Source organism: Oryctolagus cuniculus, chromosome 1 (assembly GCF_964237555.1).
Source record: "Oryctolagus cuniculus chromosome 1, mOryCun1.1, whole genome shotgun sequence".
In the NCBI taxonomy this organism is placed as follows: Eukaryota; Metazoa; Chordata; class Mammalia; order Lagomorpha; family Leporidae; genus Oryctolagus; species Oryctolagus cuniculus.
In genome coordinates this window covers 51282696-51303619 of record NC_091432.1, presented here as the reverse complement: position 1 = coordinate 51303619, position 20924 = coordinate 51282696, and positions in this window count along the sequence as shown.

Below are 20924 nucleotides of genomic sequence, written 5' to 3'. Positions count from 1 at the left end.
CAGAGGAGAGAGGCCAGCTGAGTAGACAAGCCTTTGTGCCCCCATCCAAATACAGGCTGGTCTCAGAACGTCCTCCTGTGGCTTGTCTTTTTCCCAAGGTCATGTGATCCTGTGCAAGATCACTTTTATTACCTGAGCTTGTACTTTCTCATTTGTGAAATGTTTCATTGAAACTATACCAGCTAAAGAGCTCTTGTGGCTCCAATAGTTTGAGATACTCTCTCCTTCCATCCTAAACAGCCTGTACCCTGCCCCTGGCTCCCTTGTGTCCCTAGTCATTTCAGTACTTCCTTTACCTGCCACACACTCTTATACCTGGTTTTCATTTTCTTCTTTCCTCACTGCACCCCAGAGATAGCTCATCTTTTCTGCGTCTCTCTCGTTTGCCAGTTACCATCTGTACTTTACTATTGATTGAGATGTTATTGATAATTTGTATAGCTCTTAATAATTTCTGAAGTTCCTTCACAGAGGTTCTCTCTTTAATTCCACCCCCCCCCCATATGAACTTGACTTACAAGAATCTCACACAGCATCAGTCCCTAGGGGGCCTACTTTGGTCAATGAACCTTAGGGCTGTCTTTCCCACAGCAAGGCATCCTCCTTATTATCCTGAATGTCTAGGGGGGCTGAACTAATTTCAGAGGAAAACTTGTTTTGGGGTTCTTTAGAAAGTACATACAATGCTTCCTTAAAGTAGGAATTTACTCTCATCCTCCACTATTAAAACATGTAAACCAATATATGTCCTACTTGTTTGGGGGCTTTATAAACACACTAACCAGACTGCATTGTCATGGTTCTCTCTCAGCTGCTCACAGGGCATATGTCCAGGTCCATGCACCTAAGGCCAGTGATGCCTTGAGTCCTTCTTCTCCATAGATCTCAGAGTGGTCACTGACCACAGTACCCATAGTTCTTAGTGTTAGTCAGATTTTTGTTATTTTTAACTAAAATACCCAAGAAGAGCTACTAATAAAGGAATAAAGTTTATTTTGGTTTATAGTTTTAGAGGTTCACAGTCTAAGATAGGGTGGCCCTATGCTAGTAAAATGGCAGTCTTATCTCTGGTGCAATCTACACTCCAGACACCATCCTAGGCTCTAGCCCCTGCCACCATTGCTGGAAGCCAGGTGGCCACAGGGCCTAACCACCGGTGTCACCTCCACCCCCATCTTAATGGGATTTGCTGCTCCTACTTCCTGCCTGCCTCCCCAACACCCCCCACCCCAAAGTTTTAAAAGGACCTGTTCCTGAACATGTGGCTCTCTTTCTCTCCATCTCCTGATCTCTCCCTCTCTCTGTCTCTTTCTCTGTCTGTCTCTTGATCTCTCTGGATCTCTCTCTTATAATCTCCTTCTCCCTCTTTTTCCCTTTTCACCCCTTCCCTCTGGTCTGTCGGGTTTCCCCCAACAAACCCTTTTCCTTACTCTGTTGTTTGGTATGTTTTGTGGCGGCCTTACACCCTGTAAGTCTGGCACCTGATTGAGGCTGACAGTAGCAGAGAATATGTGAAGTAGGTATCACATGGTGAGCCAGGAAGCAGATATACACAGGGAGCACAGTCTACTTCTACCCTCCACATGGTCTTTTTCTTTCTTTCTTCCTTTTTTTTTTTTTTGAGATTTAAAAGTATTTATTAGAATCAAAGACCTCTAGCCAGATTGGCGTGGAGGGGAGCTTCCAAGAGAGGAAAACCCAAAGGGGACTGGTGGCAGTCGGGCTTTAAGTACAATTTCGAAGGAAAAAAACTGAACAATCAGATTGGCATTCAGTTACCAGGTTGGGACAAAAACCATCAAAAGACCCCATTTATAATTCCCCATCCTGTCTGACATGCTAAAGTTGGGGTAGGTAACTTTTCACAATAATCTGTGTGCTCTGGAGGAGTTCCCTTGCTATTCTCACGGTAAATTTGGAGATTCCAAAGGAAGGAGGGCAGCCTGTTGGTCTTTTCTTATAATGCCTTCATGATTCCATCATGGGGCTCTACCTCACTAACCTAATCAAACCCAGTCACTTCCCAAATGCCCCATCTTCACAGAATTGTAATTGGGTGAAGCCCACCCATCAACTACTACTCCACTGATTATGAACGTAATACTTTGGGGTTTAAATATCTACAAATTTGGGGAGCCAACCATAATATCCTTTTTCCATCTCTCCAACCAGGAGCTTTCAGGGAGCCTGTAGTATGCAACAAACCAGGTCCTCACAATTTATTAATCAAGCACTATTGGACAAGATGTTCCCAGAGCATTGGCTGCTGACCTCAAATATTTCCTTTTTGGAGTTTGAGAGGAGCAGTTGGCCTCTAAGTCAAATTCTACACATGATTACAAGAAGGAAAAGGGAGACGGAGAAATTTTGTAGGAGTAGAGTAAACCCAGGGACATGTTTTCCTCAGGTTGCTGAGGGAAAGTGCAGTGGGCAAGTGCCTGTGTTAGAGTTCTCCAGAGAAATGACCAGTGGGATATGTACAGGTAAATAGAAATTTATTGTGAAGGATTGGCTCACATGTAGCTTATGGTTTTCTTGTGAGTTTCAATGTTTAATAGAGCCTAAGCACTCCCTTCTCCCAAACCTATTTCTAGAAATAACCCATGTTGCTCTTTTGAGTAAACATCAAAACCATTCACTCAGATTCTCAATCCAAACATCTAGAAGTCTTCTTTGATTCATTTCTTTCACACCAATCCTTGCAATTGATTGGCAAATTGCTAGTTCTGCATATAAAATATATCTCATATCCACCCATTTCTTCCCATCTCCACTGTTACCTAAACCATCAACATCTCTTATAAGGATTATGGCAATAACTTGTTTCTACCTTTAGATCCAAAAACCTGTTGTTTGTGTTTCGAACAGAGTGATCATCTAGAAACATCAACTAGATTACGTTACTCTTAAGTTGAAGCCCCAACTCATGTTATCCTTAGTCCATGCTTCCCATTGCTCTTAGATTAGCTGCCAACTCCACTAAAACTTAGAGGCTTCACATGAGGGAGCTCTGTGTACTTCCCTAAGCTCAGTTCCTGCCATACTCCAGATACACTGACGTGTACTCTACATCCTGGGATGCACAAAGTTCATCCTTCTCTTTGCAATTACTAGCTCATCTGCTTGGACTGCATGAATTCTATGGCTTCCTATAAGTCTCATCTTTTCTTGTGGTTTCAGTGATCACAACTAAGTTGAATAGCAGTAGGTCAAACAGAAATGTGTCAGTACAGAATTAGAAGCAATGAGTATAGAATTGTGACTAAAAAGGATGGAGATTTGTAAAAAGATGATGAGAGAGAAGTATGGAGTTAAAAACTTGATTTTTTTATATTTATATTTTATTTTATTTAATGAACATAAATTTCCAAAGAACAGCTTATGGATTACAATAGCCCCCCCCCCATAACTTCCCTCCCACCCACAACACTTCCCTCTCCCTCTCCCTCTCCCCTTCCATTCACATCAAGATTAATTTTCAATTATCTTTATATACAGAAGATCAATTTAGCATATATTAAGTAAAGATTTCAACAGTTTGCACCCACACAGAAACACAAAGTGTAAAATACTATTTGAGTACTAGTTATAGCATTAATTAAACACCTAAGAGTAATTGTGTATTAATTACAGAGTTCAACCAATAGTTTTAAGTAGAACATAAAAAATACTAAAAGGGTAAAGTATTAAGTTCTTTTTTTTTTCTTTCTTTTTTTGAAAAACTTGATTTTCAACACGTAAGAGAAGAAACTTGAGCATTTGTCATTTCTGGGGGTGGAGCCAGAAAGAGGGAAATGGGTAATGCTGAGGAGAGTGGAGTAACCAAACAAGTTTCTTAAGCACCTTTCAATGCAAAAATCTCTTTAAAGAGATTTTTCTTTAAAGATGTTTGAATCTTAAAGATTCTGACTACTACTTTACTTCCTGTTTTGACATTGCTTAATAAGATTCTGTACTATGTTACAAATATCACCTTATCCATATGTGTATAATGTATATCTGCAAGCTTTTTGAGTAGAGAGGATTGATCTTTTGTACCCAAGTACTTAGTGCAAAATAAAGGTTTGAAAATTAATAAATTTGTATGTTGACTTTTTTCTAAGTGGCAGTGGTGCCCTAAAGCAGCATGATGAATTCATTAAATAAATGAGGAAGAAGGAGCTATGAAAAGATGGGAGGGGAGAATGCTGGTAAAGGGATGTAGATGCCAAAGAGAAATTTTACCAACCTCACACTTTTTTAAAGATTTATTTTATTTGTTTGAAAGACAGAGTTACTAGTGAGGTAGAGTCAGAGAGAGAGACAGAGAGAGAGAGAGAGAGGTCTTCCACATACTGGTTCACTCCCCAAATGGCCACAACGGGGAGATGAGCTGATCTGAAGCCAGGAGCCAGGAGCCTCCTTCGGGTCTCCCATGCAGGTGAAGGGGCCCAAGGACTCGGGCCATCTTCCACTGCTTTCCCAGGCATGTTAGCATGGAGCTGGATCTGAAGTGGAGCAGCTGGGACTCAAATCAGCACCCATGTGGGATGCCAGAGCTACAGGCTAGGGCTTTAACTCACTGCACCACAGCACGGACCCCCAACTTCATATTTTTAGAGAAGGTACAGGAACAAACACAGTGTGTTTCCTTCCATGTTTTATAGCCCTTGTCTGCACATTGGCTTATTTTAATAGTTATAATCAGAACATCTACATAATAAAATTTTCTTTTTTATGTATTTGAAAGGCACATACATACATGCTAAGAGAGGGAGAGGGAGAAGGAAGAAAGAGGGAAAGAGAGAGAGAGAATGTCCCATCCAGTGGCTGCTTCATTCCCCAAATGCCTGCACCAGCAAGGATGTGGAAACTCAATCTAGGTCTCCTATCAAGGTGGCAGGGAACCAGCTACTTGAGCCATTACAGCTCCCTTCCAGAGTGCTCATTAGCAGATTAGAATCAAAAGCAGAGATGAGATTTAAACCCAGGCACTCCTGTATAGGGTGTAGGTGTCCCAAGAAGCATCCCATACTAGGCCAAACACTGTCCCAGTGTTTTAATTTTAAAGTGGTGTCTTGAACAGCTCCTTACATGGTTTCATATTCTTCACAATCATTATAACTGTAGGCTTTTCCATCCATTTAATGTGCTAGGATTACTCCACTGCTTTTACTTTTGCTACTGTAGGATATTAGGTTGTTTTATTTTTCTGTTTTTATGGATAATGCTACAATGAAGAGCCTCATACTTGGGAATTTTCTCTCTTGTTGAATTATCTCCTATTCTAACTGCAATAAATGGGTCAAGCATGTGACATTTTTATCTTTCTCAATACATACTGACATGTTCATGTTTTATATATACTGTTAGAAAGATATGTATACATCAGTTTCACTGCAAACACTGGCATAGGTGTTGTTATTACATACTTCTTGCCAAGTTAATAGATACAAAAATATATCTCATTGTTTAAATTAGGTTACATCTTGAACATTTTCCCATGTTTGTTTTATATTTATGTTTCTTTCAATGTCTTTGTCTACTTAGTGATGGGCTTATTCATTATATTTATGCATATTAGAATATAGTTTATATATTATACATTATAATCCACTTCTCTAATATTTAAGACATATACTTTTCCTGTTGTTTTCATTTTCACCATGGTTAGTTTGTTCTTGTGTAAAAAGTTTCCTATTGATTTTTCCCTGTATGAATTCACTCAAAGATTCAAAGTTCAGTCACTCTCTAAAATAAGCATTGAAAAGCTTCCAGTTTTGTTTTGTGCAATTTACTCACATTAAATAATTGGATAAATTCATAGTTTCAGAATATAAAATTTGGATTTGATTTGATTTTTTTTTTAAACTAGCAATGCAGTGGCAGCTTTAGAGTCTAATGTATGAGAGGCCTAAGGGTAACCTTGTTAAAAGGGAGGGCAGGGGCTGGTGCTGTGGCATAGCAGGTGAAGCTGTCGCCTACAGTGCCAGTATCCCATATGGGTGTTGGTTCATGTCCCCGCTGCTTCACTTCCAATCCAGCCCTCTGCTACAGTCTGGAAAAGCAGTAGAATATGGCCCAAGTCCTTGGGCCCCTCTACCCACATGGGAGACCTGAAAGAAGCTCCTGGCTCTTGGCTTCGTATCGGCACAGCTCTGGCCATTGCGGCCAGTTGGGGAGTGAACCAGCGAATGGAAGACCTCTTTCTGCCTCTCCTCCTCTCTATGTAACTCTGGCTTTCAAGTAAAATAAGTAAATCTTTAAAAAAAATGGGAGTGCAGTCTTCTTGTCTTAAAGCTGCATTTCTTGTTGTTTTTATAAGTAACATCTAAGAAATATCTTTTTAAAATTTACCCATAATAATTATGCATATTTATCAGACACAGTGAGATAATTTGATTCACATGTGCAGTGTGCAGTGGTCTTATCCAAGTAATTAACATTTCCCTCTCTTTAAACATTTGTCATTTATTTGTGTGAGGAAGTGTTGAACTCCTTTCTAGTTCTTTGTAAAATATATAACAAATTGTTATGAACATAACTATTGTTATATAGAACATTAGAATGTATTCCTTCTGTGTAATTATATTTTGGTACCTGTTATCCAGACTTTCTCTGTACCTCTCCCCTTTACCTTGCCTTGCCTCTAATAACCATTATTTTATCCCCTACTTCCATCAAGTCAACATTTTTAGCTTCCACATATAAGTGAGAGCATGCAGTATTTGTCTTTCTGGGCCCAGTTTATTTTACTTAATGTAATACCCTACAGTTGCATCCATGTTGCTGCTGGATTTTTATACCAAGCACATTGTTTTAACTTAGACTGCATGCTGTTTGATATCTTGTGATGACAGTGAGTGTTGCAGTTTAGGTAATAGTTTGGGTGTCCCCCAGAGGCCTATGTGTTGGAGACTTAATCCCCAAAGTTTTATGTTAGTGGATTAAGGATGGAACTAAATCCAATTATGGTATCTAAAGCTGGCAGCTTAGAAAGTGATTATATTAAACTGAAGTGTTAGAGGGTAGCTCCTAGGATCCGATCACGGTGACTTTATAAGGAGGTAACATGTAGAAGAAGAGGAAATGTGTATTCCCTGTCTCTGCTTCTTGGCTCATCATGTGATCCTCCTGCATCTTTTCTGCCATCCACATATTCACCAGATGCCAGACTAATGGGGATGCCCAGTCTTGGAGTGTGAATCTCTAAATCTCTGAGCTGAAATAAGCCTTCAATAAGTAGCTTCTGTCAGGTAGTTTACTTGTAGCAATGAAAGCTGACTAATAGGGTGAAGATGATGAAGATTTTGAATAGAGAAAACCTAGAGCTTTCCAAGGCAGGACCACATTGTGATTTTCATGGTCCTGGGCACTTTTGCCTTTCTCCATAAAAATTAAAGATTATAACCTGCAACTGTTTTGTTTAAAAAAAGCAAATATATTCCAGGGTAGATTAATTATTATATTCTCATCATCATTATTATGTTCTTTTTCCTGTTATTTTAAAATACCTTCAATTGGAAACATTTTCTGGGCCCCTAAAATGTGCCTGCTTTGCTTAATGGATAAGTCAGCCTTGTCTCAGGTCATCCATTAACACTAATTAACTATCTATCTAAATAATTGTGTCTAATTCTTGTCTTTTCATGCTGTTCCTTGGGTATACATTTCTATCTTGTACCTGAACCATATGTTTAATAATTATTACTTTTTAATGTGTTGCTGGAGCTGATTTACTTCTTGAGTTCTTATTTTTTGGGGGTTTATTTATTTATTTGAATGGCCTCAGAGTTGTAGAGGCAAAGGGAGAGAGAGAGAGAGAGATCGATCTTCCATCTGCTGGTTCATTCCCCAAATGGCCACAATGGCAGTAGCTGGGCCAATTTGAAGCCAGGATCCAGGAGCTTCTTTCCATGTGGGTCTTTCCATGTGGGTCTCCCATGTGGGTGCAGGGGCCAAAGGACTTGGCCCATCTTCCACTGCTGGGACTAGAACTGGTGCCCCTATTGGATGCCAGCACTGCAGGCAGCTACTTTACCTACTACACCATAGTGCTGACCCCAAGTTCTTATTTTATAAAAAAAATCAATTGCTATTTTAAAAAAAAACATTTAATTTTATTTATTTGAAAGGTAAAGTGAAAGCAAAAGCGAAAGAGTGGGAGAGGGAGATCTTCCATCCACTGGTTCACTCCCCAAATGTTTTCAACTGCTTAGGATGGACCAAGCCTAAGTCCAGGTTTCTTATGTGGGTGGTAGGAACCTAAGACCTTAGTCACATTCCAATATTCCCTAGGATGTGCACTAGAAGAAAGCTGGATTGGAAGCAGAGTAGCTGAAACTCAAACCAGGCACTCCAATATGTGCCACAACACTTGCCCCATAATTCTTCTTTTTAGGCATTTGACCACTTACTTTTCCAAGTGAACTTTAGAACCTCTCTGTTTATTATAATAGAAGGATCAATTTGAAGTTTCATTGTATTTGTAAATTATCTCATAGAGATATGACATCTTTTCAAAGATTCAGCAGTTTGATGTTCTGTTCCAAAAGCAGGATTCCCTTGTTATACTAGAGTTTAAGAGGAAAGAAGGCAGAGGTAGGACATCAGCTAGAGAAGTACCTTCACTCTGTTAGGATGAGTTCCCAACTAGGGCCTGTCAATGAAGCTGGGTCTGCAGTCCTGTTGGGTCAAGATAACCTCAGAAGTAGATCTCAAGGCAGTGCTGTGAGACAAGTACTTAGTTTATTTTATTAGGGGGAAGGGAATGCCCTTGGGCAGAGGCTAAAGAGAATCCTTTTGTCCAAACCTACTTTTTCCCATTCTGGCATTCTAAAGTGATTGTAGTTTGGCAGCTCTCAATATCAGAGTTTTGAGTAAATTTAAATGAGAAATTTTGTCTTTTTCAGTAGATATCCTAGTGATCAACAAATAGTGGTAGGGATAGGGAGGAATATCCAAGGATAGAGGCTGATCAATATGACACACATTGTTATCCAAACTTTCTCTGTACCTCTCCCCATTACCTTGCCTTACCTCTAATAACCATTATTTTATCCCCTACTTCCATCAAGTCAACATTTTTAGCTTCCACATATAAATGAGAGCATGCAGTATTTGTCTTTCTGGGCCTAGTTTATTTTACTTAATGTAATACCCTACAGTTGCATCCATGTTGCTGCTGGATTTTGTCCCAGCATGTATGACTATCTCCTCTCCTTTTTTCTTTCCTGAGAAACATTTTGTTCATACGCATACATTTTTAACTGTACAATCTTTTAACATTAAAGTCAGTCATTTTCAAAGGCCTCCCTCCTTCAGTCCAAGTCTTTCATGTTACAAATGAATAAGCACAAAGTGAATGGCTCACAGGTGTTGTTTGCTGTGAACAGACATAACCCTAATATAACAACATTTAGGGTGAATTGAATAGCTGTAGTGTAGAGAGAATTTGTTTATCTGTTGTGTTTTATAAATCACATGCAGAGATTTTGTACTTGGACAACTATTTCTCTTTAAGAATCCTGCTAAGGGCCAAGCCTGGGAAGATTTCTGTATCTTCAAGATAAAGGTTAAAGGTATATGATCTGAAACTTCAAAGTTTAAAAATTTTACAATGTTATATCTCAATTTTAATGTTATAGAGCACATTGGAGGAAGTTATTGAAAAATCTACCTCTGAGTCATCACATTCAGAAGTGTATAGTTATCTTTATACTCAAAGAAGACCCCACAGCTCCAAATAAATCAGATAAAATAATGGCCTAAACAATTACCAGAGGATAACAGTGACACACTGATTATAATGTTGGTCAGATCTTTTCTCTTTCCCTTCCCTTCTCTTCTCTTTCCTCTCCTCTCCTCTGCTCTCCTTTCTTTATCTCTTTCTTTCCATCTGAAAAATCATCCAATATTTGAGATTCCTGAATATATTCAGAAAGGCCAAGTTGAATAAACAGAAAAAGCTCCCATTAGTGAAACAGATGGTTCTGTTTTAAGTTATCATAAATTGAACATAGTCCCAAATACCAGATAGAGCACATGTAAACTAATTCTAAGAGATTTAAACTCAGATCAATAAAAATGCCCAGTGACTAAGTACCAACAAACGTGAACTAAAAATTAAAAAAAAAATCACAAAATACAATTGGAAGAAATTGCAAGATTCATCAGCAATAAGAAACTAAGGAATCAGACCCACATAGAATGCAGATTCAGGTATTATTGGTTTCAGTATAAATTTGTCTAATATTTTAAATAAACAAAAAACAATGCTACAAGTTGTATTAGTCAGCTTGGTCTGCCAAACAAAATACCACAGACTGGGTGGCTTCACCAAGGAAAATCTGGTTCTTCCCAATTGTGAAGGCAGGAAAGGCAAAGAAAGTGGTGCCAGCTGGTGTGGTTCCTGGTGACAGTTCTCTTCCTGGCTTGCACATGGCCACCTTCTCACTGTGTCCTCACATGGCAGAGAAGAGAGAGCTCTTGTGTCTTTTCCTCTTCTTCAGGATGTTTGCCATGTTGGATTAGGGACTCACTCTTGCAACTGTAATCTTTATCATCTCCTCCCAGGCCCTGTCTCCAAATCTATCCACACTGGGGCTAGACTTTCAGCATATGAATTTAGGGGGGTACAAACATTTATCCGTAACACCTGGAACAACTATCAGAGTGACTTGAAAAACAAACTAAATAAAATTTTTAGAAGCAAAAAAATTTCATTAAAATTTAAAAATGAATAGATAAGTTAAATATAATGTAAAAACTGAAGACATAATTAGTGTCCTGGAAGCCAGATTTTAAAAAATTCCCTAGGTTCTGTAGTGCAACAAAGAAATAGAGAATATTATATAAAGGTTAAGAAGCTTAATGGGGCTGGTGCCGTGGCTCAATAGGCTAATCCTCTGCCTGTGGCGCCAGCACACCGGGTTCTAGTCCCGGTCGGGGCGCCGGATTCTGTCCCAGTTGCCCCTCTTCCAGGCCAGCTCTCTGCTGTGGCCCAGGAGTGCAGTGGAGGATGGCCCAAGTCCTTAGGTCCTGCACCCGCATGGGAGACCAGGAGAAGCACTGGGTCCTGGCTTCGGATCAGTGCGGTGCACCAGCCAGCCGTAGCGTCCATTTGGGGGGTGAACCAACGGTAAAGGAAGACCTTTCTCCCTGTCTCTCTCTCTCACTGTCCACTCTGCCTGTCAAGAAAAAAAAAAACGCTTAATGAATGAAGTGAAGTCTAAAATTAACTAGCTGAGTAACAGAAGATGATAGAATGGAGTAGAAGAAATATTAGAAAGAGAATGGATGTGAATTTCCCAGAACTGACAGAAGTTCATGACTTTTAAATTCAGAAAGACCTAGGAATCAAAAAGAGAGTTAATAAAAGGAATTTGCACCTGCACAAAAAGATATAAAATTACTTGGAGCCTGTGTTGTAGTGCAGCAAGTTTAGCTGCTGCTTGCAACATTAGCATCCTGTATTGGAGCACCAGTTTCAGTCTTGGTTATTCTGCCTCTGATCTAGTTTCCTGCTAATGTTCCTGGGAAAGCAGTGGAAGAGGGCCTGAGTACTTAAACCCCTGCCACCCACACAGGGGAGCTGGATGGAGTTTTGGGCTCCTGGCTTCAGCATGACCCATCCTGGGCTATTAAGACCATTTGGGGAGTGAACCAATAGATGGAAGATCTTTCTCGCTCTCCTTCTCTCTCTGTCATTCTGCCTTTCAAATAAATAAGATCTTTTTAAAAATGAACATATGAGATTTCAGAAGATTAATGACAAAGAAAATATCCTAAAAGCAGCCAGAATGAAAGATATGAATGATACTCTATATGTAAACAAATACCAATTGAACTATTGATTTCTCTATAGTAAGTAAAAGCCCAAAGATGGTAGACTCTTCAAAGTATTGAAGGAAACTAAAATGTCAACCTACCTGTGTGTGTGTGTGCACACATGTATACATGCTCAGAGAAAGAGGCCAAAATTATTTCAAAAATAAAAGGAAACTGAAGAGTTTACCTCAAGGAGACCCTTCATAAATAATATTCTTAAATCATATTTTTAATTACAGGATATGATCTATTATTTTAATGTATTTTATTTAAACATTCCTTTCCTTTGCATTATTTTGACTTATTTTCCATGCCATTATGTTGTAAGTTTTAATCACTTTTCGATAACACATTCATTTATATTTATGTATTGTCTTACCTAACCAAGTTTCCATTGATGAACATTGAGGTTTGTTAATTGAAATAATTAGAGTCAGGTTGAAAAATCAAAGCTGAAGTTTACTCAGCTAGGCGAACTAAGGATTTAAACCCAGAAGCAATCAGGTGCCTGAGTGGGCTGTTCCACAAGCCTGAGTTTGCTTACGGGCTTTATTCTTACCTTTCAGGGTGAGTACATGCATCAAATCAGTTTGAAAACAATATAGATTAATGTGTGGCTATCAATTACATGAAAATCAAAGAACACCTCGTTAAAAATCAAAGAGCACCAGGTAATAGCTAACAGACTTGCTTATGGGTGGAGGAGGTACATTACATTCTCACACAGGATCTGATCTATATATAAGGAGAGGCAGACAAAGAGATCATTGCTCACTCTTTCTACAGTGCCTCAAGGACATAAAGCTCGTTCCTTCTTAAGGTACAGCATGTAGGTGTTTCTTTGACCATGACTGAGGTTTCCTTGGTCACGGTTGAGGTTGATTGAAAGGTCCTGTTACCTTGGGTTCAACTGCAGGATGTCTTCACAGCATGGAAGTATCTCAGCTTACTTAGGCTTCTGTGGTCACTATTTAGTTTGCAGGGCTTTTCTCTCTACCTCTTCATTATTATTTACAATATTGAAATGATACTGTATGCTTGTGTATATCAACATGATACCATTCTGGAAGTATATTTGTTAGATACAAGGATGTTTATGTGCATTTTAAAATTTGGTAGGTAAGCTAAGTATTCTATCAAAGCAACAGTTAGATATCACCAATCTTTCAAATCCTTGACAGACTCAGGCTAGACTAAGTACTGGAATCAGACCCATATAGACATTCCATGTGCCTGATTTGATGTGATCAAATTTTTTTTGAACTGGGTAGGGACTTTGCCTTTTGTGTTGACTTTAGGTGATGTAACATCCCCACAACCCTCCTTCCCACCCTTCCCTCCACTGTCCCTCAATGAGTTTCTCCACTCATGTTCATGACCATAGGCCAACCTATGCCTTACATTGTGATAACAGAGGTAGAAATTAGTAACAAGCCATCCTGAGTTGGGCTCTCTCCACTCTCAGATAGCTCTTTCCAATCCTACGTCTGAGCAGTTGAGATCAGTCCAAGATCTTATCTTGGTCTAGATCAGGAAGAGACACTGTGGTCCTGGGTTCTACATTAGTCAACAAAACTATCTTGAGCCTTTGTGGTATATCAGACTAGAAAGAGTCAGTGAGAGAACTAGAACAGGGGCTTGGATCTCATGTTCATTGTCTTACATTATGTGGTATACAGAAACACACGTGCACATAAATATGCTCACAACTAGTGTGCATGTCAAGGCTATAATAGTTTAATAATTATCTGCCCTCTGGCTTCTAGAAACATCATTTCTTTGGCCACATTGAGCTGTGGTTCCAACCGAGGATGTCAAGCAAGGGGAAAGCCTCCTAGCTGCAGCTATTGTTCCACAGTGCCTGGAGACTGCTCAAGGTCTTGCTTGGGGCTGAGCTCTGTCCCTCCCCACCTTGAGGTTGAGAAGCATTCAGGCAGGAGAACTTCTTTGCCCATTAGCCTTCTAGTTTCTCAGAGGAGGAGTCAGCCCAGTGACAGGGAGACAGGTCTGTAAGGGACTTGGGAAGACATCTACTTTCCCAGGAAATTAAGAAATTGCTGAAAACAAAACCCTTTAATGAATCAAAGAAAGTCAGAGACCACTTTCCTCTACAACTAGATTTTTAACATAATTGCAGGTTTCGAATGGCTTTCTCTTTAAATCTCCTTAAAGAAAGAAACCCTGTAATTACTCTACGCGGCTTCTCCTTTCTTTGTCTAACCCTAATCTTTCTAGCTTCAAAATCAGTTCTGGTGTATCCTGGTGGGCCTTTTGGCATGCTCTGTGATGGCACTCTCTGTTTTAGTACTTCTCCAAGATTAGAATAGCACCATCTTTTCCATCAGCACCTACACAGAGAAGGTTATCAAGATGAGAGACTGACATAAAAATAGCTGATGACCAGACAGGCCTCAGCCCTGTGATGGAGATAACAGATCAAAAGGTCATGAAGATAGTGGCTGACATACCCCAAGGTGTGCAAGATGGGCACAGATCCCAGATAACACAAGTTTTACTCCATATCCTGCCACCACCCCTGTAGAATATGAGCTAGAGGAGAACTTAGAGAGCATGTGGTTCCACTTCCCTCATTATATAGAAGGGGAAGCTGAGACCTAGCAAGGACTGGCCTGGCCAAGGCTACAGAGGGAGGCCATGGTAGAGTAGGAATGAGAAGTAAGGATCCTGCACCCCTTACCTCCCCTCCTCACAATCCTACCCTCTTTTCTATGTATTATACTTCCACAACTCATGGTGGCATTGTCTGCTTGATGCCTTTCTTGCCTGCTCAGTTCAAGGAAGAAAGGCCATCAGTGCATAGCCATGTTCAGTGTGCCTGCCATACTGGCCTATCCAACTTTCTCAGTCCTACTACCCGGACGACCTCAAAAATCTGAACAAAAATTGAGTTTCTGAGCTCAGCTGGGGCCATATGTGACCAAGATCTATACCCAGAGGCAACATGGTCTCAGCAGAGACCTAGGAAGGAACAGACTGCTGCAATTTTTTTTTTCTCTTGATGTCATACTGAGTTAGTGACTCAGCAGTTAGTGCCAGTCTCTTTGCTTATCTGGGGAAGAAAGCTAGGGTGAGGGGGAATGTTACAACCCATGGGAATCCCCACTAAGGAGTATTCTCAGGAATAGCCTGCCACTACCTCCCAAAACCAGGCTTCTTATTTTGGCTCTACAGGTGACTTTGGGAATTCTGGAACCGCCTGCTCCCTCTCCAGGGATTTGTTTCTGCCTTCTGATTTGTCCCTCTAAGATTCATCTTGACCTTGACTTGTTCTTGGACTCTTGTCCAAGATATTGGCCCAAGATCCTTTTTCTTTCCCTTTGTGATCCCAACTGCCTCTCTTTCCAAGCTCAGTGTGTAATTCTTTTCCTCATTGTGCAGTCTCAAATAGACATACTTAACTCAGACAGAGTGAATAAGAGATATGTGCACTAGTCTTTTATGTAAGACACAATTATTAAATTTCTAGCATCCTCCAAGTGTTGAATACCGTGTGAAGCACTCTGGAGACAAGAAACAACATAATAACCCGTGTCTTTAAAATACTTAGAATATATGAAAGAAGACAGAGATATTAACCAATTATAGCATCAAGTATTCAAGATTATAATCAAACTGAACTATAATAAAAGTGCTTTAATTGTTTCTACTAGAAACATGGAATTCCTAACTGTGCCATCAGCATCGCTGGGAAGTTTGTAAGAATTTCTGGCCCCAACGCAGACCTACTGACTAGAACTGCATTTTAAGGTAATGTGTATACAAGTCACCTGGAGATGCTGGTACCACTAGTACTTGTGTACACTTTGAAGGATGTGGTTAGAGAACACCAAGAAAGGGCTGATTCTTCCTCACTGAGTGAAGGTATAAGGCAGTCATTGAAGGCACCACAGGAGAGGTGACATAAGCACTGGCTGAGGTGGGACAGAGAAGAATTTTCTGAGTAGATGCGGGTAGAGGATGAGTCCAGGAAGATGAAGTAGCACAAATAAAGGCACAGAGGTGTGGAAAAAATATTTAGGGAATGGCAAGTAATATATTTATAGGAGAAGTTGAGTAAAGATGAAGTTGAAGATATAGGCTGGGACTATGATGAGAAATCTTTTATGCTATGTCAAAGACTGTAAGCAACAGTCTCAAGAAATTCTTTGAGTAGAGGAGCAATATGATCAAGTCCCTTTCATTTAAGTGAACATGATAGACTGAAAGGAAGAAAGCCAAGCAGTAGCAAAAAGCCCACAGGAGTTTATTGCAATGGAACTAAAGCACTGACTGTAGGACTATGTGTCATTTTAAGTTGCCAATTTTATGGTAATTTGTTCTGTGCCAATAAATAATTAATATAGGTTTCAATATCTGGAAGTATGATGAAGCTGTAACAAAGACCTAAAAATCAAAGAGCAGCTGTAGAACCAGAGAGTAAGCTGTAGATGGAAGAATTTTGGAAGACATGTATGCGAAGTTCAGATTGCCTTAATAGAGTAAGCTGTAGATGGAAGAATTTTGAAAGACATGTATGCGAAGTTCAGATTGCCTTAATAGACTATTAGTAGAAATCTGGACTTGAAGCACATTGCTGGTAAGGACGTTTAGAGAGATAAGGGACTTGGGCTAGCGCTGTAGCACAGTGGGTTAACACCCTGGCCAAAAGTGCCAGCATCCCATATGGACACTGGTTCTAGTCATGGCTGCTCATTGCTATGGCCTGGGAAAGCAGTGGAAGATGGCCCAAGTCCTTGGGCCCCTGCACCTTCGTGGGAGACCTGGAAGCTCCTGGCTCCCGGCTTTGGATTGGTGCAGCTCCGGCTGTTGCGGCCAACTGGGGAGTGAACAAACGGATGGAAGACCTCTCTCTCTCTCTCTCTCTCTGCCTCTCTTCTCTCTGTGTAACTCTGACTTTCAAATAAATAAATATTTAAAAAAAGAGAGATAAGGGATTTGTTATTGGAAACTGAGAGAAGGGAAATAAATCTTGATTATGTGATAGGAGAAATTTAGCAAAATTCTCTCCTGAAATTTATATGGAAAGCCAAAATTGTAAGTGATGAATATAGATATATAGCTAAGGGGATTTCCAAGCAGAATATTGAATGAACCACTTTTTTTAATGTTGTTTGCAGTAAAATGTGATAAGACAGAAATTTAGGGAAGAACTGTTGAATAAGATGGCCTTCTGTTTGGGAAAAATACTAAAATAAAGAGATTCCATCAGGAAAGCATGATCTAGAGAAAAGAATGACTTTCTTGAACATGTTGCTAAAATCTCATAAAGTAAAAGAGATTAGAGTATTCACTCACATTGATTATACTGAGATCAGAGGATTTCCATTACACATTACAAAGATCAGAACATTCTAAGAGATTCAGAGTGTATCTACAGATTCTTTCTATCAAACCAAAAGGTCTCTAGGAGGCTTAAGGGCATGACCCCTCAGGTATCTCAGTAGAAGTGAATGGATTATCTAAAACTTATTTGTGGGTGTGACTTTTGTCTAATGGAGCTAATCCCAGTGGAATCTATTTTAAGGTTCTTGAAAACACTGCCAGTTTGGGCTAAAAGATATCAGGAAATTATAAAATTAAAGGAAGCTATTGGACACTCAAAATTCTACAGCTTAGAAGCAGACTGATGGGGCCAGCACTGTGGCGCAGCGGGGTAACGCCCTGGCCTGAAGCACCAGCATCCCACATGGGCACCGGTTTGAGACTTGGCTGCTCCACTTCCTGTCCAGCTCTCTACTATGGCCTGGGAAAGCAGTAGAAGATGGCGTCCTTGGGCCCCTGCACCCACGTGGGAGACCTGGAAGAAGCTCCTGACTCCTGGCTTCTGATGGGTGCAGCTCTGGCTGTTGTGGCTAATTAGGTAGTGAACCATCAGATGGAAGACCTCTCTTTCTCTCTCTGCCTCTCCTCTCTCTGTGTAACTCTGACTTTCAAGTAAAATAAATAAATCTTAAAAAAAAAAAAAGAGGAAGAGGCAAGATGGTGGAATAGGAAGGGAGCACATTGATAGTCCGGGGAGAGATAGTTTAATAAAAGTGGAGATACTGCAGGTTCAAGGAAGAGTAGGGGAGGAAACAGCAGAAGAAACTCTTCCGGAATGTGTGATTCACAGCGGACCTGCGTGGAGAGCGTGGAAGCCCACAGTTCGGGACACCAGCGGCAGACTCAACACACCAGCGCTGGAACGCAAGGTGAGCCGAACCTCAATAGCCCGAGACACCGGCAGGCAAACGGAGAGAGGAGACTAGAGGGAACGACCCCCGGGGTCGGGGGAGTTCACCAGGCTAACTGGAAGAGAGAGAGAGAGAGAAAAAAAAAAAAAGGTGACTGGTACGGACATGGGTTTCTCTCTCTCTGCTCACCTCTCAAGGGCGAGCAAGACAAAGAGCAGGCGCCATCTTGGACATACGTCATAAGCAGAGCGACCTCAGGTCTGCACCGGCCCTGAGCCTAGCAGAAAAACCTGACTCTGGGTGGGGCGAATTAACAGGAGATTAGGACCTAGTAAATTTGTGGTACTACTGAACTGAGACTGTGAAAAAAGAGACGGTGGGGGAGAGAACTCACGGAATTCACGTGAGCACTCTCCAGAGACGCTACAATTCCGTAACTTTGGCAACCCAGTGGGAGACTGAAGGAGAATTTGAGCCCACTCTGAGGGCCGAACAGATTCCCTGTGTGGTCCTTGGGAAAGAGCTTCCGATCTCTGGCTCCTGTGGGTATATCATTTGCCTGCTAACTACCTCCAACTTCGTTCAGCTGTGTGGAATTACTTCCCTTTTGAATCAAAAAAAAAGAAAGAGAGAGAGAGAGATTTACCACGCCTAACCTGGGAGTGTCACCTTTGGCACACCAAACAGAGCTCTCAGGCCACACCCATCTCAAGCCCTAAGGCTCCATCAAAAACAGATAGTCCACTTAATCTAGAGTCATAGTATAACAAGAAAAAGCACCACAGTGAAGAAACCAAATATCTCCAATATGCCAAATAACAAACGCAAAAACCAAGGTAATAAAAACAAGGAAGTCACCATGACGCCCTCAAATGAAAAAGACACCCCAATTCAAGATTATGAAGATGATGGCATAGAAGAAATGCAAGAAGCAGATCTCAAAAAATTGATAAGAACATTAAGAAGTTCTCAAAAACAAATTCTTGAACTACAGAAATCCTTAATGGACAAGATAGAAAATCTCTCTCGTGAAAATGAAATATTAAGGAGGAATCAAAATGAAACGAAACAACTAGTACAACAGGAAACTGGGATAGTGACTGAAGTGAAGAATTCAATAGATCAAATGAAAAACACAATAGAGAGCCTTACAAACAGAATGGGTGAAGCAGAAGAGAGAATATCGGACTTAGAAGACAGAGAACAGGAAAGGATACAGTCAGACCAAAGAAAAGAAGAGGAAATTAGAAATCTAAAACATATTGTCGGGAATCTTCAGGATACTATTAAAAAACCCAACATTCGGGTTCTAGGAGTTCCTGAAGGCATGGAGAGGGAGAAAGGATTAGAAGGCCTTTTTAGTGAGATATTAGCAGAAAATTTCCCAGGTTTGGAGAAGGACAGAGAAATCCTAGTACAGGAAGCTCACAGAACCCCTAATAAACACGACCAAAAGAGATCCTCACCACGACACGTTGTAATTAAACTCTCCACAGTGAAACATAAAGAAAAGATCCTAAAATGTGCAAGAGAGAAACATCAGATTACTCTCAGAGGATCTCCAATCAGACTCACAGCTGACTTCTCATCAGAAACTCTACAAGCTAGGAGGGAATGGCGAGATATAGCCCAGGTACTAAGAGAGAAAAACTGCCAGCCCAGAATATTATATCCTGCTAAGCTCTCATTTGTGAATGAAGGTGAAATAAAGACTTTTCATAGCAAACAGAAATTGAAAGAATTTGTTGCCACTCGTCCAGCCCTGCAAAAGATGCTTAAAGATGTGTTACACACAGAAACAAAGAAACACGGTCATCAATATGAAAGAAGGTAAAGGAAGGAAACCTCACAGCAAAAGATCACAGGGAATTCAAAGCATATATTAGAACTTATCTTTGGCAAATGGCAGGGCAAAGTTACCACTTATCATTAGTCACATTGAACGTGAATGGCCTGAACTGTCCAGTTAAAAGACACCGATTGGCTGATTGGGTTAAGGAACAAAACCCATCTATTTGCTGCTTACAAGAAACACATCTTTCCAACAAAGATCCATACAGACTGAAAGTGAAAGGCTGGAAAAAGATATACCATGCCAACAGAAATGAAAAAAGAGTGGGCGTAGCCATCTTAATATCGGACAACATAAACTTTACCACAAAAACTGTGAAGAGAGACAAAGAGGGACACTATATCATGATTAAGGGATCAATACAACAAGAAGATATAACAATTATCAATGTATATGCACCTAACTACAGGGCACCAGTTTATCTAAAAGATTTATTAACAGACTTAAAGGGAGACTTAGACCCCAATACAATAGTACTGGGGGACTTCAATACTCCACTCTCAGAAATAGACAGATCAATAGGACAGAAGATCAACAAGGATACAGTAGATTTAAACGACACTATAGCCCAAATGGATCTAACAGATATATACAGAACTTTCAATCCTACAGCTAAAGATTTTACATTCTTCTCAGCGGTACATGGAACCTTCTCTAGGATTGACCACATACTAGGCCATAAAGCAAGTCTCAGCAAATTCAAAAGAATCAGAATCATACCATGCAGCTTCTCAGACCATAAAGGAATGAAGTTGGAAATTAGCAACTCAGGAATCCCTAGAGCATACGCAAACACATGGAGATTGAACAACATGCTCCTGAATGAACAATGGGTCATAGAAGAAATCAAAAGAGAAATCAAAAACTTTCTGGAAGTAAATGAGGATAACAGCACAACATACCAAAACTTATGGGACGCAGCAAAAGCAGTGTTAAGAGGAAAGTTTATATCAATAGGTGCCTACATCAAGAAATTGGAAAGGCACCAAATAGATGAGCTTTCAATTCACCTCAAGGATCTAGAAAACCTACAGCAAACCAGACCCAAATCTAGTAGGAGAAGAGAAATA